Raw genomic sequence first — 15,652 nt, 5'->3', positions numbered from 1 at the left:
AGTCAGAAAGCAGCTAGTCAGTATGATTAGATTACAACAGAGAAAATGTTAGTCCAAGTCAAATCATACTCAAACATCTTATCAAAATCAGTCTAACACGCAAAGGCAATGTAGATGGGAGTACAATTTTTCTTGCATGTATACATTTAATTGTATTCAAACTGTCTTAGTATTCTGCTCATACCCCACAGCAGCCAAGTAAACATAATGACTGAAAGCCTTTATTTGCAGTACGAGACAGTCAGGTTAGTTTTATCATTTTTCTGTTTACCTTTAGCCACACAGGACCCAGTCTCGGTAGACTAGGATTTCAAAAGTGTATTTTATTCTTTTTAGACTTACACAATGTTCATTTTTATCATTTTAGTTGTAGTTTGAGTTTAAGCAACAAAAGTTGACCTTTTGTAAACTTAGCACAAGTTTCTTTTGTTTACCTTAAAAATGTGTAAACTTAGAAAATGATTGTGTTTTTTGTTGATGAAAACCCTATCTCAACATTCACCATGTAATAGAGAGCTTTTCTGGCAGGAATCTATGAAGACTGACTAATTCCTTTTGCATTTGTTTCCACAGAATTGACCAGAGATTACCATTTTAGAGCTTATTTCATACAAAAATATCTATTATGGAGAGCATGCAAATATAATTTCACAGGTCCACAATTTTAGGCTTTATACTCATTTTCTTTTTCAGCCTCCAGCTGCTACTGGTGTCAGCATAAAGAATCTCAGATCTTTCCATTATTTGATTTTGCACAGTCCTGATCCCAGTGCTCTGTTCACTACAAGATTAATTTTCTCATTAAATGTGAGATGCTGCACCAGAATACAACCTTAAAGGGAAAGTTCATCCCCAAATCAAATTTTCACTTTGTCCTGTGGTACTATTTATCCATCTAAATCATTTCCTCCAAAACCAGGCAACTCATACCAAAATAATCTACAGTATATGGATAAACAGCACTTCAGACCATTTGTAATATCGAGAGTATGCGCCTATGTCATTGCTCCATCAACATACACACATGCCCCTGAGTGGCAAAAACATCCAACATAGCGGCCACAGCAAGTAATAGGAATGGGAGTAAAACAAGTGAATATCATCTAAAAATGAAAGGTTGTTGGTCTCGACAAGGATCTTTGTGACCTAGCAAAGAATTTGGAAATTGGATCTCCTGATATTTCTAACTATCTTTTTTAGTATGTTGGTTAAAACTCTTGCAACAAAGCCTGAAAAACTGAGAGTCTGGATGCCTGGTCATGCTTCACATGGGATTTGTCATCAAAATTAAGGTGATAAAGAATCCAATCAACATTCTGGTTGTGAATGGACAGGCCTGTATTTATTTTGTCCAAACTTTTGTCATAAAAACTACAAGCATGAGTGACATTTTTGTGTAGAATCTTTTTTTCTTTTCATTGTATGGCATGTTGGTGCTTGTTTTAGCAGTTGCATTTTTTTTCAACTCACTGCTGAAGCTAAACTTTCTGTGATGTCAATTGTTAGACTGAAGCTTTTGTCAATGGGCCTCTACGGGCTATTATGCTTTCATCAGTTTTGTGCACTAAAAATGTAGTTTTTTTCATCATAGTTTGATTCTGAGTATCTTAATGGTTCATAATGCAACGGATAAACACAGAAATATGCATTCATCTGCTCAGATTACTGTGGTGCCATGTTCCAGTGCTTCACAGCATTCCATAACACTATGTACCATATAAGGAGGATAATTCAGAGGTTTAAAAAAAAGTTTGAATTGAATGTGAACCAGTTCAATTGGGACAATGAACTTAGTTCAGAATTTGAAATGGTGAACTATGAACCTGAACCTATTCAGAACTGAACATTAAACCAGTTCTTGGGATGTGTCAGCTTGCGTAATACTCCAGGTCAGTTCTGATACTGAACTACAGTATACAGGTGCAGGAAGATTAATTGATTATCAACAGTGGACCAATGCTGGACATTTGGTCTGTGCAAACACAAATAATAGGTTGCTTACTCGCTTATTTGCATACTGCCTGGAGATTGAGATCAGATTACAAAACCCATGTAGAGAAGTTCTGTGATGCCAGGAAGTGAACTGGCAAACTACAAGCTGTCAGTCAGTGATTGGATCAACCATGACACATATTATAACTAGGTATCAAGAATTAATAAAAAACAACACCTTTTCTGGAGTGTCTTCAAAGACAAATCTCAAACTGGCTCCAGTGTGTCAGTGAATCAACTAACTCCTCACAGGCAGCACATCAAACAACACAGCAGAATTCCATTTCCCATGATATCAGATGAAGAAACAGACGTTGGCATTTAAGCTCCCCTTTGGAGATATTCCTTTAAAGCCACAAGCTACGGAAACACTGGACAGTGTCTCCTATGTCTTATGTCCTTTATCTAGGAGCTGTGTGGGAGTTTCAGACCCCCATAGTACAATAACAAATGCCCCTCACGAGAAGGGGCATTGACAAGTTTACTTTATTTAATTTATAATAAACACAGTACGAGACTCAACTCTGTTCACAGTCTTTTCTCACCAGTTCCAGTACACTGCCCAGATCTTAAATGGATACCATAACTGAATTATAAATCCATACACTGATAACTTGATGCAACTTTCTAAAGTCTCTCACTTTGTGAAGTAAATTGTTCCAAATTATCACTTTGTATGTAATTATGATCTTGATTATTACGGTCACCTAGTTTCAAATAATTAAGCTGATAGCAACAATGTTACAACATTATTGTTGCAATTGTCAAAATTATTTTCCAACAGCCATATGAAAACAGGAGGAAAATAATTTTTTTTTATTAAATAGCCTAAAAGGTTCAAAGATTTTTTTCAGTTTTTTATTTCTATGTTCCAGTCAGTGCTAAAAAAAATTGAAAATGATTTTTATGTGATTTATGTGTCTTGGTGTGTGTGTATTAATTTGTGCATAATTAGTAGATGTATTGCTGTTTTGTTTGAATTCATTTCATAGCTAACTTCTTCCTTAGAGTAAGTGTAAAACAGGGAAACAAATGCATTCTTCACATTATGTTACAATGTGTTATCAACCTCTCTGACATGAACACTAATTAAAACAGTGACAAAGGATATACATTTAGGTTTCAAAATCATAAGAAAAATTAGCAGTGCTCCCTACTCTGAGATATTTTGGTCACCCTCCAGTTGTGGAGTAAGATATACCAAACTGTGTAACTTCCACTTTTATGGTGTTGGCATTTATTGCCAATGATTTCACTGAGCTGTCAGCACTGCGGGCTCTTTAACTGGGGAGGAAGTAAGCCAATCCAGCTGTTTAAAACTGTGGCAGCTGTGCATCCATTAATCCCAGAGGTATCTGGGGACAAGTTGCAAAACTAACAGGTGACAAATAAGGCAGATGCCAACTGTAATCATCAGCTCTCTGCCACCATGGCTCTGCACAAAATCAGCCCACCAGGTGTCCACTTACTCCTGCACCTTCGGTTTTCTTTGTATATATGTAGCCATCTAATTTCTGTGATGTAGTAAGCATTAACAGCTTTGAGATACTATTACAATATTCATGATGTCAAAAAAAGAATTCCACTCAATAGTAATGCAAGCTTCTTGTCACAAAGGACACAAGCCACATTCAAAGTAAACTGTTTCACAGTTTAGAGATACAGCATGCACAATGCTGACGACAGTAAACAGGCAGCGACAGAAGATTGTATTAATGCTTCATCTGTCTGGTTTGAGATTTCCACAGCGGCAGCACTGAAAAGCTAGCCTGGCGACGCCATCCTACGTACTTCCGCTCAAAGATTTTGGCTCCGCACATAGTCTGGCCAAATCCCCCTACCTCGGTTCGCTCAGTGTTTTGCCAATCAGCAAACAGTTGCGAGTGGTGACGCAGAACTCACGTGCGGAGTCCATTGTAGTCCATATAATTGTAGTTCAACCGCAGCGGAAATAAACATGGCGACGGAAGAACGCTAGAAGCTATCCATGAAGTTGTCTTAACTCTGGAGATCATTACACAATTAAAACGAGAGCAAGAGGAATGCCTCGTCAATTTTGTTAGTGGCAAGGATGTCGTAGCTCTCCTTCCAACTGGCTTTGGGAAAAGTTTGATTTATCAAATGGTACCGGTATAATGAACGCGGATGTGGGAAGCGTGATTCGCGAGCTAGAGACTCGCGAGAGTAAGCATGAACCTCGGCGCATAACCAACGTCATTTCTAAACATTACTGATTGGTTAAGGGAACTCCAATGAATTTAAGTTGCTGGGTAAGGTCCCACCCTCCATGGAAACGGATTCCTCTTGGGTTTTCCCAGACTGTTTGACAAAGTCAACAGTCGGCTTTCACCCAGGCTACTGAAAAGCCCTTTTTACTCATAAAAATAAATTAAAAAAAACCCTAACACCTGACATTTGAGTGAGGTGAGGTAGTGTTTAATCAGCATTCAGTTAAGTGTCTAATGACTGTGCAGTAGTTGCAGCTTGTCAGCTCCAGCTCCAATCGGCATTGATGGGAACTGTAGCAAAATCAAGTGTGGAATTATACCAACTTAAACCTTTGGAAGATCCAAACATTCCTGTGGGGGGATGTTTTTCTGGGTAGGGACCAGATGTGGGAAGTCTACACAAAGGAGGAGACTGAGATCACCTAATTTAGAACAACCTTTGGCCTATGAAAACTTTTGAGAGTGGATTTAGCAATAAACCTTTGTGAGATGCATTAACAACTTAAGATGAACAAATCAAATTAAGAACCCTCTTAGGAGAAAATTGGAGAAAAAACAGACTAAATCACTCCCTACCTTATCAGGAACTAAATCATAGGTGACAGCTACACTCATCAGCCAGATGGGAGACAGACTGGAACTGGAAATGACTTTACTTAGATTCACTTTCAGCCGAATCTTAAAACTGTATTAAATGTGTTTTATATCTTTGTACAAGTTCTTTCAGGTTCTCAGCGAAATCACAAGCTGCATTTTAAGACTCTTTTCATGATCGTACTTGAAAGTATGACGAAGAAATAACCCTGTTGGAAAAATGACTAACCTGCCTATGGAACCACATTGCCCCATAGTGGTCTGTAGTATTGAATAGTTAAATCCAAACGGAGTCAGTAAACTGGACAGTTATATACAGTAATGCAACTGTTGAACGATGTGCCTTCTGTATCTTTTTGTACTCCATTGTTAACACAGGTAACAAATAACAATGGGCCTCATGCAAGAACATTTTCGTATTTTTATTCTAAATTTCTCTTACTTTTACGGTCTCGTACGAACACGCCACGTCAGATTCAACAAATGCTCATAACTTCGGAAAAAGTGTGTAAACGACCTGCGTAAATGATGAATGCCACCCGTGTGTATTTAAGTGCACGTGCACGAGGATAGTAAATTTGCATACTCCACGCCCAAAATAATACCATATTAGGAGCTGTGCTTCCTCTCTCCTGTGCCAGGAAGTGTTGAGTGTTGAGTCATGAGAATGGCATCAAGCACAAAAAGAACAACTTTAGGGGCTCTGAGACTGAAGTTCTGCTGTCAGAGATCCAAAAAGGAAAATCTGTCATTATTAGCAGTGTCAGCAATGGAATTACGGGAACTGCGAAAGCAAAGAAATGGGAAGCAATTACGAGTGCTTTTTATTCCGTGTCACCTGTAGTTCGTAATGTCACCGAAATAAAATAGAAATGGTTTGATATGAAAATAGCTTAAAAAAAAAAAAACTCTCGCCATAAGCAGGCGCTCGATGACTGCAACTAAAGCTGTGCATTCAGTTGTTGCCTCATCGTGATGGCTCTTTGATGGGGCAGTCCATGAGGGGGGTCTTCTGGCACCACACCCTCTGGTCTGCCCGGGCTGATTCCTGGCAATGGGATTTGATGTTACAGAATGTTTTTTAGCTGGCATACTTGAGTACACAAAAAATGTTTAAACTGTTTACACACGCTGCTTTTAGTGTAAAAATAATCTCAATAGTTTTGTAAGTTACAAGTGAGACTGAATCTAAAAGGAAAAATCCAAATTTTGTTTGCTACAGGGACATGTTGTCCTCATAATGTTTGGTTAAACCTGGCAGCACCTCAAAGACATCCATAAGGTCCCTTTTAGTGTCTTGTACATGGAAGCTCCAGATTTGCAGTTGATTCCAGTATTAACCTCACTGTAGCAATATTCAATGCTACCATTGGCACTGATTCCAGAGATCCACCAACCCTGAGCTCGACATTAGCACTCAGGAATCAAGGTAAACATTCATAATAAAAGAAGCAGTGTTTGGACTAATCGTGACTACTTTTTGCTACACTGTATATTACATTATCCAGGTTTTTTTTAAATGAGGACAATATTACTTGCAAATCTTTTCTTAAACTATAATTTTTATTTCTTTCAACTTGATTCATGATAAATTGTCATTTTTCTGTGAGATCTGGAAGGTGGGACACCACAACATCTTTGATATAATAATGTTACCAAGGTAATGAACACAAGGACCACATCTTTCAGGTGGATTTAAGGTCAGCTATTCACTCTGCAGCTTTGTGTGTGTTGGTAACAAGTAATAACCTCACAAATATGTGTATTTTATTTCTACTTTTATTGTAGGGGATAAGATTAGTGCAATAATTTGAATGTATAACATTAGAGTGAATAAAAGGAAGAAGCACCTTGCTAAAAATTTGGAGATGCCCAGAGATTTGAGGGATCTTTTAACTTTTACAATGTTTCCGTCCTCATACAGGCTTTGGCTTGTTCAATGTCTTTGTTTCAGGAAGGAGCTCTGTATATAATCTGCCTGCATTTGTATTTGAAACTATCTCCTACATACTGCTAACAAGTATGGTATATACAACCTATTCTCACTTTCAAAATGTTACCTTATACTAAACCTAACCAGGAGGTTTTTGTTTCCACGCATACAATTATGGATTCTCATGATTTCCCAAAGATTAGTTTTTACTCGAGGGGTGTCTATCAGAAACAATTGAGGAAACTAATTTTACAAGTGAAAAAAATATATATAATCTATACAATTTTCAGTCAATACACAGGGTTTGCACTGTGTGAAGTAAGATAGATTGCTCCTATGCTTTAATACGGCTGTAACTCAGGAAAGAGTAGTCGCCTACCAATCGGAAGGTTGCATGTCGAAGCGTCCTTGGGCAAGACACCGAACAGGCTTCCTCCCGATGCATCCATCAGTGAATGAATGTGAATAAATGCATAGAATAAAAGCACTCACTGAGACGTGCTGTATGAGTGTCTGGGTGAATGGGTGAATGTAGCGTGTTGTGTTAAAGCGCTTTGAGTGGTCAACTAGACTAGAAAAGCGGTATACAAGTACAGTCTCTTTAATACGTGACGTTAATGATGTTTTCCATATACTGCATGCCACATGCTCACTTTTTTCCAAATAAGTATACACTGCTAGCATAAAGAACGTAGTTTTGATTACAGAGTCAGACTCGTTAAAACTTGTCTGGTCATAGGCTCCCTTAAGCAGCTGTATAGTACTCTGTATGATAGGCATGGCATCAGTTGATGGCCAACATCATGTGCGCTTTTTTATCATTTGTGTTGTTCTGGTTCTAAAAACAATCACAGATATTTAAATTGATATTACTGCTTGTCAACATGTACTTATCAAACTCATTTTCATTTTGGATATATTAGACAAAAATTGAACTCATGACTAATGACACCAAGGAAGGATATAAAGTTTTTTCTTGAATGTCTTTTACATCCAAAATCCAGATAGTTTATTCTGGATATTCAAAAGTGTAAATATGGATATGTGACATGAGGAGAAAATGAGTAAGAAACAACAGCTACTATGAGAGTCAAGTTGGGGTCTGAAAAGACCATAAAAAAGGTTCTAATAGAATGGCTCGTGGGATTCCTAGGAAACTAAATCAAAACTCCTGTTTGACTTAAAAATACTTTCAGTAGTAATACTACTATACTTTCAGCATAGTCTGAAGTGGTGTTGCTCTGTTCTGTTATACAGCAACACCTGTTAAATCTTAATTTTCACAGAAGTGATTCTTGCTTCTTTATGGCCCTGTCACACTGTTGCGTATGGCACTAGCGTATGAAAATTATCACTCATACGCTGGTATACGCTGACATTCGCCAGGGGAACGTTAGGCATAGGTTGTATACGTTTCAAGCACGCTGGCATACGTTGGCATACGTTGGCATACGCTGAGGCAGGAATACATTTTTGAACATGCTCAAAACTTTTGTGCGTATGGTTAATACGCTAAGCATACGCTAGGCATACGCTGAATACGCTAGAGGTACGATATAGGTACGTTACTGATAGGTCGAGAACGCTGGACATAAATTGCCATATGTTGGCATGAAGGTGTACCGTACAGCTAGCGTATTTACAGCTTCCGCCCGTCTGCCGCCTCCATCTCCGCCAGACGGGCGGAGATGGAGGCGGCAGGCAACCGACGATTCACGGGAGCGGTCAGGAGGAGGAGTTGGGGATCTTGATCGCTCAGAAGCATGTAACTCATCAGCCGCAGGTGCATCAGGCATTTCAGCAGGTTTGGGTGAGAATGATTCTTGTGTTTTTTTGCCTTTTCCTCGGCCCAGGGCCCGGGCAAACGACGATTGCTTCTTGGGAGGCATGATCGAGATGAATGTCTCGAGAGATGTTGATAGCGCGTCGTCTACTGCAATAATGGAGCAATGTGGAAAGGCTGCTGAGTTAATGGCGTTGCCTCTGGCAACCAATAGCGTCTTCTGCCAACATGGCCGACCGGCCGACCGGAGTCACGTGACTCCTCATTCTCAATAGGCGCGTTGAAACGTACGCTGGGCATGCGCAGTTCATATGCTACTCATACGCTAGTCATTCTTTATTTTCAAGGACTTTTCGTGCGTATGATTCATTTTCATACCCAACTCATACGCTTCTCTCATACGCAACAGTGTGACAGGGCCTTTACCAAAGAAGTTAGAGTCCGAAGTTTGAACACGAACATCTGAGAAAAAGCCTTATGAACTGTGTGCAAGTCCTTTAGACCGACAAAGCTGAAATAGAACATTTTCAGTGCAATGACTTAAGGTATGTTTGGAGAAAAAACATGCTGAATTTCATGAGTAGCACTGTCCAGTTGTTAAGCACAAGGGAGAATTAATTGTGCTTTGGGCTTACGTTGAAGCTGTTGGCAAAATGAAGATTTCTTAAAAATGGAGAAAAATGTATTCAATTAAAAACCAGAATGTTCTGTAAGCAGAAATCCCGCTGAAAATAAAAATAGGAGGAACATAAAAATAAAATCCTTACCACCTCAAAAAAATCTGCATTAGACCCCACACATACCTACATATCATCTATAATCTGTGGGAAGACCTTTAATAGGCAGTGCAAGAATCTCAGACATGTTAAAGCAAGAGAGTGGGTGAAAATTAATCCTAGAAATGAGAAAAAACAACAACTTTAAGCTGTCTGAAAAAGAGTTTACAAGCTGCACTACTTATCAAAGTGAGTGCTACCAAACACTGACCAAGCAGGGTACCATAACTTTAATTGTGTATAATTGTAAATTGTTTTAAAACCAAAAAAAATGGAAATACAAAATTAATTTATCTTTAAATATCAAAGAGCTGAGTCATTTTCAGCTTTTCTACTTTGGAAATCTGGTCCTCATTATTACTTTACTTTTAACTATTCCTTGCAACAAAAGTTTGACCAAGTGAGATTAACTCTTGGCCATTGGAGCTATGAAGTGCAATCTATAAATATCAGGACAGTTTTTAGAGTAGCAGTCTTTGCTCTGTGATCCAGTGTATTTGACATGAGAACAATTTACAGACTCCTTTAAGGAACTTTGTCATAATAATTTACTTTGGATAAGCAATAGTTCACTGTTCTGATACTCCGTTACAAATAAAGAAAAAGTCACTTTAACACTTGAACACCAAAGAATCATTTCTTTCATTTTCAGTCAATGTGACACGGCGCTAATGCAATGCATTGTCACGGCTGTATTAACTTAGTTATAAGTTTTAAAATTTCTTAATGAAGTTTTTGTTTTTGTTTTATCTTGGTATTGATTTTTTCTTTCTTTTTGGTTTCATGCGTACACCACCAGCCACTCTACACCTTGTTCAAGTGTCTCAGCACAGCAATGTATATTTGCACTCTGAAGTACAGGGAGTGAGACCAGATTCACACGATACAATTACCATCCATATCTTTTTGTCTAAATAAGTGAACTAATTTATACAAAACATTCTGTTCTAATCAACTTCTCAGAGGAGAAAGCTTGTGAGACACCATGAAAAAACACTGGATGGAAAGATGCATTCAGCTCTGCTGCCAGGTGGTGTTCAATTTCTAAAAGAACATTGCAGATATCTAATACGACATTCTTCCTCACTGTCATTTCAGATACTCAAAACTTCATTCTCCTTTTACTATTTGCGTGTGTCGGATTTTTAGTGACATGTCCACTATCATCCAGTAAGAAACACATAAGTTCGTGGTGATATTTTGAAGTTCTGTAGCTGCTGCAATCCTGCAACGTTTTAACAAAGAAAAAAAAAGAACTCATTGCTTTTTCTTTTTTGAATAGAAGCTGAGAAGAGTTTTAAACTCATGCAAACCTATACAATCAATGCTGGGTTTCAGAATGACCGGTACCTTTGCATTTAATCTACAACCCTATGGGAAGTACAAGCAATAAACTAACAAAATCTGCAAAACAACAAAACAAAACTCACAGTCATTTCTTACATTTACTTAAACTTTTATTTTACAACAGACTGTATAAGTACAAGATATTTTCATATTTCATATATATTTTAATTCGACAATTTAATTTGATTTGTTAATATGCATCTATTTTTACATTTAATGCCTGCAACACAGCCCAAAAAAGGCTTGGAACGGAACAATGTATGTGTGTGTGTGTGTACATATATATATATATATATATATATATATATATATATATAAATATGGTAAATGTAATAACTGTCTGGTACAAAAGCAGAATGAAAGGTTGAGTCTTTGAATTGCAAAGATGGAGTCTCAGTTACCTCAACAAATGTGTAAGAAAATCACTGAAATGTTACAAAACAACATTACCTTAAAAAAGAGTGGAAAAAATTGCACATTGTTCCCTGTATTGTGAACAATATGTGAAAAGATTCAATGAATCTCAGTGTATAAAGAGAAAGGGCAAAAACCTTTGTTGGACACCTGTGACCTCTGATCCCTGAGATAGAACTAAATCAGAACCCATCATTCATTTATAACTGCAGCCTGGTCAGTTAGTATGTTTTATAGTCAGCTGCTTAGTTCCGATACATTGATTTTTCACATTGTACATTTAGAAATGGTGGGACTTTCGCTACTAAACGTTGCTGAGAGTTCTGCTTTGATTTTCTTAGATTTTGTCAAACATTTAAGTGATCTCTAATCACTATTATTCAAGATTTTCCGCCTCACCCATTTCTTCCTAAAGGATGATGACTTACCACTATCCTTCCAGGTTTTTTTTGAACATTTATTAGAACAAGTTCCTTGACAGAGTCTCACACACAATGGCAGGTATCAATACTCATATTGGTATCAAACTGACAAAATACAAAATACAAGGACAATCAAATAGCAAAGAGGTGAAGGAATATTCTGTGTAGGTCTAATTAGTAATAGTAATAATAAAAAAATAAAAATAATAATAAAAAAAATAAAAACACCATCTAGCCCAGTCTAACATAGACAGTGTTCTCACCTTTCCAAATACCTTATAACAGGTGACCATTTTTCAAAATACAAGTCTGTCTGAAGTCGAAGCTTTGCCGTTATGTATTCCATGCAATTTACATCCTTAAGCCTTTGAGACCACTGGTCCAGTGTGGGTGGATGAGGCTTAAGCCAGTTTACTGTAATCATTTTATGTGCAATCAATAAAAGAACCCTGAGCATAAACACACTATTTTTCCTTAAATCTGTTAAGGATACATTACCCAAAATTAATTGCCTTGGTTCAATTGGTCTCTTTAAATTCAAAATCTCACTTATTTGTCGTTTCACATTCTCCCAAAAGTTTTGCAATTTAGGGCTCCTTCCAGGTTTTTAACAACGTATTGGATATTTCTTAACTCAGTTTTAGTAGTTTTGGTATTCTCCTTAGCCTTCTGACCAATAAATTGAACTTTCTAAAAGTAACCTCTTTTCCATTTCTTTAGGATTCGTCTTCTAAAACGGCTAAGGAATGACAGGCTGCTCAATGCTACAGCGAGAGTTAAATAACTTGTTACCAACTGAGACATCATTCACTGCAGTATGTAGGTGGCCCATACCTGTTTGATTAGTTTAATCCGGGTAGTGACTTTTTTGGTCAGGCAGTGCACATCTGTTATTAAATTAATAAAATCAATTAAGTTGAAGTATTACCACATATTTTCTTACCTTTTTTTATTTGCATGTTCCATACCACCCCTACTTTTTTAGACTCAGCGTTGTTACAACTGTGGTTATACACTGGTCAAAGCTTGTCAAGGCACTACGGGCTAGTACTAGTACACAAAAACTTCTCATAATACCATTTCTAGATATGTAAAACAACACTCTTGCTTGTCACAGAACCTGTCTGGATTACCAGAATTACACAACTGACAGAATTACATTACTTTTGTTTTGGCTCCCTAGAATTTAAACTATGAGCAGATGCTATTGGTAAAAAGAAACTTTAAGAGTCCAGATGCAGAGATTCGGATAGTTCCTTACGGATATCAAAACAATGCATCTGTGAACCTCTGGAAAGTTCCTTTTCACTGCAAAGAACTATATTTAGGAAATCTTTAATGTACTTTATGTGCACTCTACATATAAACATTGAGAAGGACAGCTTTTACAACATTCAAAATATGTAAAGTCAGGTTTTGGGTTCAACGGTTTCAGTTTTCATTATGTCATAACACATTTTCTGCCAGTCAGGTCGTTATTGTGTATGAGTGTAATTAGATTTCTGAGTTGTAACAACATCATTTTGACTGGAAGAAAGTTCAAAAGAAAATTGCAGCAAATGAAAGATTCACGAATGAGGCTAAAAACACAGACCTGCCTTGTATCATTACAACAGTTTACCACATATCTCCCACGTTTCAATATGAACTCGTGCTTTGCCACACTGCTCAAATTCACAAATACCTCCTTTAACTCAGCAGGAAACCCCAAACCATTTTAAATATAGGCAACTCAGCTTTTCGAAATTAGACCCTCAAGTACTCGTAAAAATTAGAAGAGGCAAAAACACGTCATGGGGCCCACAGAGACTGACAGAGCTGATAAATCAGGGGCGGAACCAGGTAACGACAATAAAACACAGTAAACGGATGACTTCAAATAACTGAAAAGAGAGAAATTGTTGAGCAAATGAGAAGTTAGTTGAGAAAAAGATTGCGTCACTGGTAGACGCTGACGTCATCGTATTTGTTAATAATACGCAGCTCGATGCGGCTGATCAGCTCCGTCACCCAAAGGCCCTACCGTGCACACAAAGAGCTGGAACAGCCAGTACCATTCCCCATCAACAGCCCAGATTCTCTGCAGTCTGAGCGGAGGTGCTGCCATCAGCCGACACCATCACTGTCACAGACACCTACACTCACTCACGCTCCGCGCCGGCCACATCCTCCCAGTCCGGCATGTTTTTTTTTGTTTGTTTTTTTTTTTTTAAATCGCAGCATCCCCTTGAGCCTACCTTTCAGATGAAAATTCACTCGGGCATTAATCCATGATCAGCATGCTGTTATCTGCCTCTCGATCACGTTTTTCCAACGTTGCGACGCAGAAAGGTCGAAATAAATAATTATTAGGAGGCAGCCTAGTGTCCTATCGGTAGGCTAAGCCAGAGATGCGCCCACCAAGCTCACAGACGCACGAAAAAAATAACTGCTCCAAAATCAAAATCAGTCAAAAAAAATATGCTGGGGCCACTGGTAAGGGCCTCCTGAAAACCTGAAGCAAAATAGCAGCACGGTTGTGTTTTCGATCGCCTAGTCCTCCATAACAGAATGGCCCTTTCTGTCCCGTAATTTCTCCTCCACACATACATGCACACACAGAGCGGAGCAGCTCGGGCTCATTTAAAGAGATAGGCTGAGGCAGCTGTAGCGGCGCTGTGCACAGAGCCACCAGTCTGCTGCTTATGCAACCTGAGCATCAGCCTCTGCTTATTCTACAATTCAGAAACACTGATAAAGATAATATACCCGCACAAATCTGTCTGAGTGTGTCTCCATCACCCCATCTGACCAACAGACCAAGATGAGATTGACGTTCAAACATAATTCTTTTTAAAAAAACTGAATTCCTACTAATTTTGTTAACTTTTCCAGCACTGAACACATCAGCAAATATATCTGAGTAGTTCTGAGTCTACATTTTCACTTAAACATAAAGTTTGATGAATCTGAATCTAACAGGTAGACAACGCTTGCAGAGTGATGATCGGGAAATGCTTTCAGCTACTGCAAGTTGACGGGTAGCACTGTAAAAACAAACAACTGTCCTTTGGTTTCACCTATCTATTAAGCATTATCCCAGGATGAATGTGGATATCGTTTGGAGAATCTTTAACAAACTGTAGTCTGAAATCATGGAATTTAGAAGTATGAAGTTTGGGGCTATTATGTGTCATTTCAACTAAAAACCTCGTTGAAATCTTCCCTTTTTTATGTTGGAAGATGAACCTAGATCAATTCTAAACATCATGACACATATATCTCATTTACTAAAATAAACTATCAGGTCTCTTTTAAGCAGTAAAACCAGTTGTGTGGCAGTGTTGTGCAGTATAGCTCACGTGCGACCAGCGAAATGAACAAACAGGAAGAAGACAAAAAAACACAAGAGGCAGAATTTTTTGAAGAGAGGCTGACCGAGTGTGTACGGAGCTACAAACACATGATGATGTTACCATGCCTGGGCATAGGGACAGAGCATTCATGGAACAGTTGGGAGGAGATTGGATGTCGGAACTTGGAAGTGAACTCTGGACTCTGCACTGTTCTCTGGTGGATGTTTTGCCTAACAATCACGTAAAGCAGGCATGGGAGTATGTGGGCAGTGATGCTTGATGTTTGGGGGGGGTAAGATGAGACCATTTTTGGTCCTCAAGGTAAGAGTCAGTGGGACAGAAGTACAATGGAAGCATCTGAATAAATTTCAGGATGTTTACCATCAATAGAACTCATCAATGACAAAGATATCTAAAAAACATGCCATCTTAAATTATGTTTTTCCCATGGCTCAATTTGCCCCATGTTTGGGGTAAGTTGCACCATCCGGAGGAACTTTTTTTTTTTTTTTTTGCCAACAGCGCCCATAACCTTAATGGCCTTCTGATTTCAGGCCTGTGTCTTTTGTTCCACAGATGTTGAAGCTATAGTATAGATTAGCAAATTAAGTTTGTTGAAGTGTGAAAAGGAGTGTCAGAGCTGCTGCATTTGTCACAGATTATTGCGCAGAGACATAAAGCAGGAAGTGATTTCAGGCTGCACTCAAATTTTGTTCATGTTACACATTTCTATAAGGGTGGGGGGGGTCTTCATTACTGTTATACCACTGTGAAACAATCCGAAAACAAAAATGAAAATTTGTTTTGTTGCTCTGATTCAATCCTTTA

General features: G+C 38.2%; 1 protein-coding gene across 1 annotated transcript in view; it reads right to left on the bottom strand.

The window, feature by feature from the left end:
* fbxl16 (F-box and leucine-rich repeat protein 16) overlaps window positions 1–14,115 on the bottom strand; it is a 34,287-nt gene extending 20,172 nt beyond the window's left edge. Inside the window, exon 1 of the mRNA XM_075454485.1 lies at window positions 13,727–14,115. The gene's annotated coding sequence lies outside the window, so the exon portion shown is untranslated. The remainder of the gene's footprint in view (window positions 1–13,726) is intronic.
* Between the last annotated feature and the right edge of the window lie 1,537 nt (window positions 14,116–15,652).

Source organism: Odontesthes bonariensis, chromosome 21 (assembly GCF_027942865.1).
Source record: "Odontesthes bonariensis isolate fOdoBon6 chromosome 21, fOdoBon6.hap1, whole genome shotgun sequence".
Classification (NCBI taxonomy): domain Eukaryota; kingdom Metazoa; phylum Chordata; class Actinopteri; order Atheriniformes; family Atherinopsidae; genus Odontesthes; species Odontesthes bonariensis.
The sequence above is the reverse complement of the archived record's forward strand: the minus strand, read 5'-3'. Positions and strand labels throughout refer to the sequence as shown.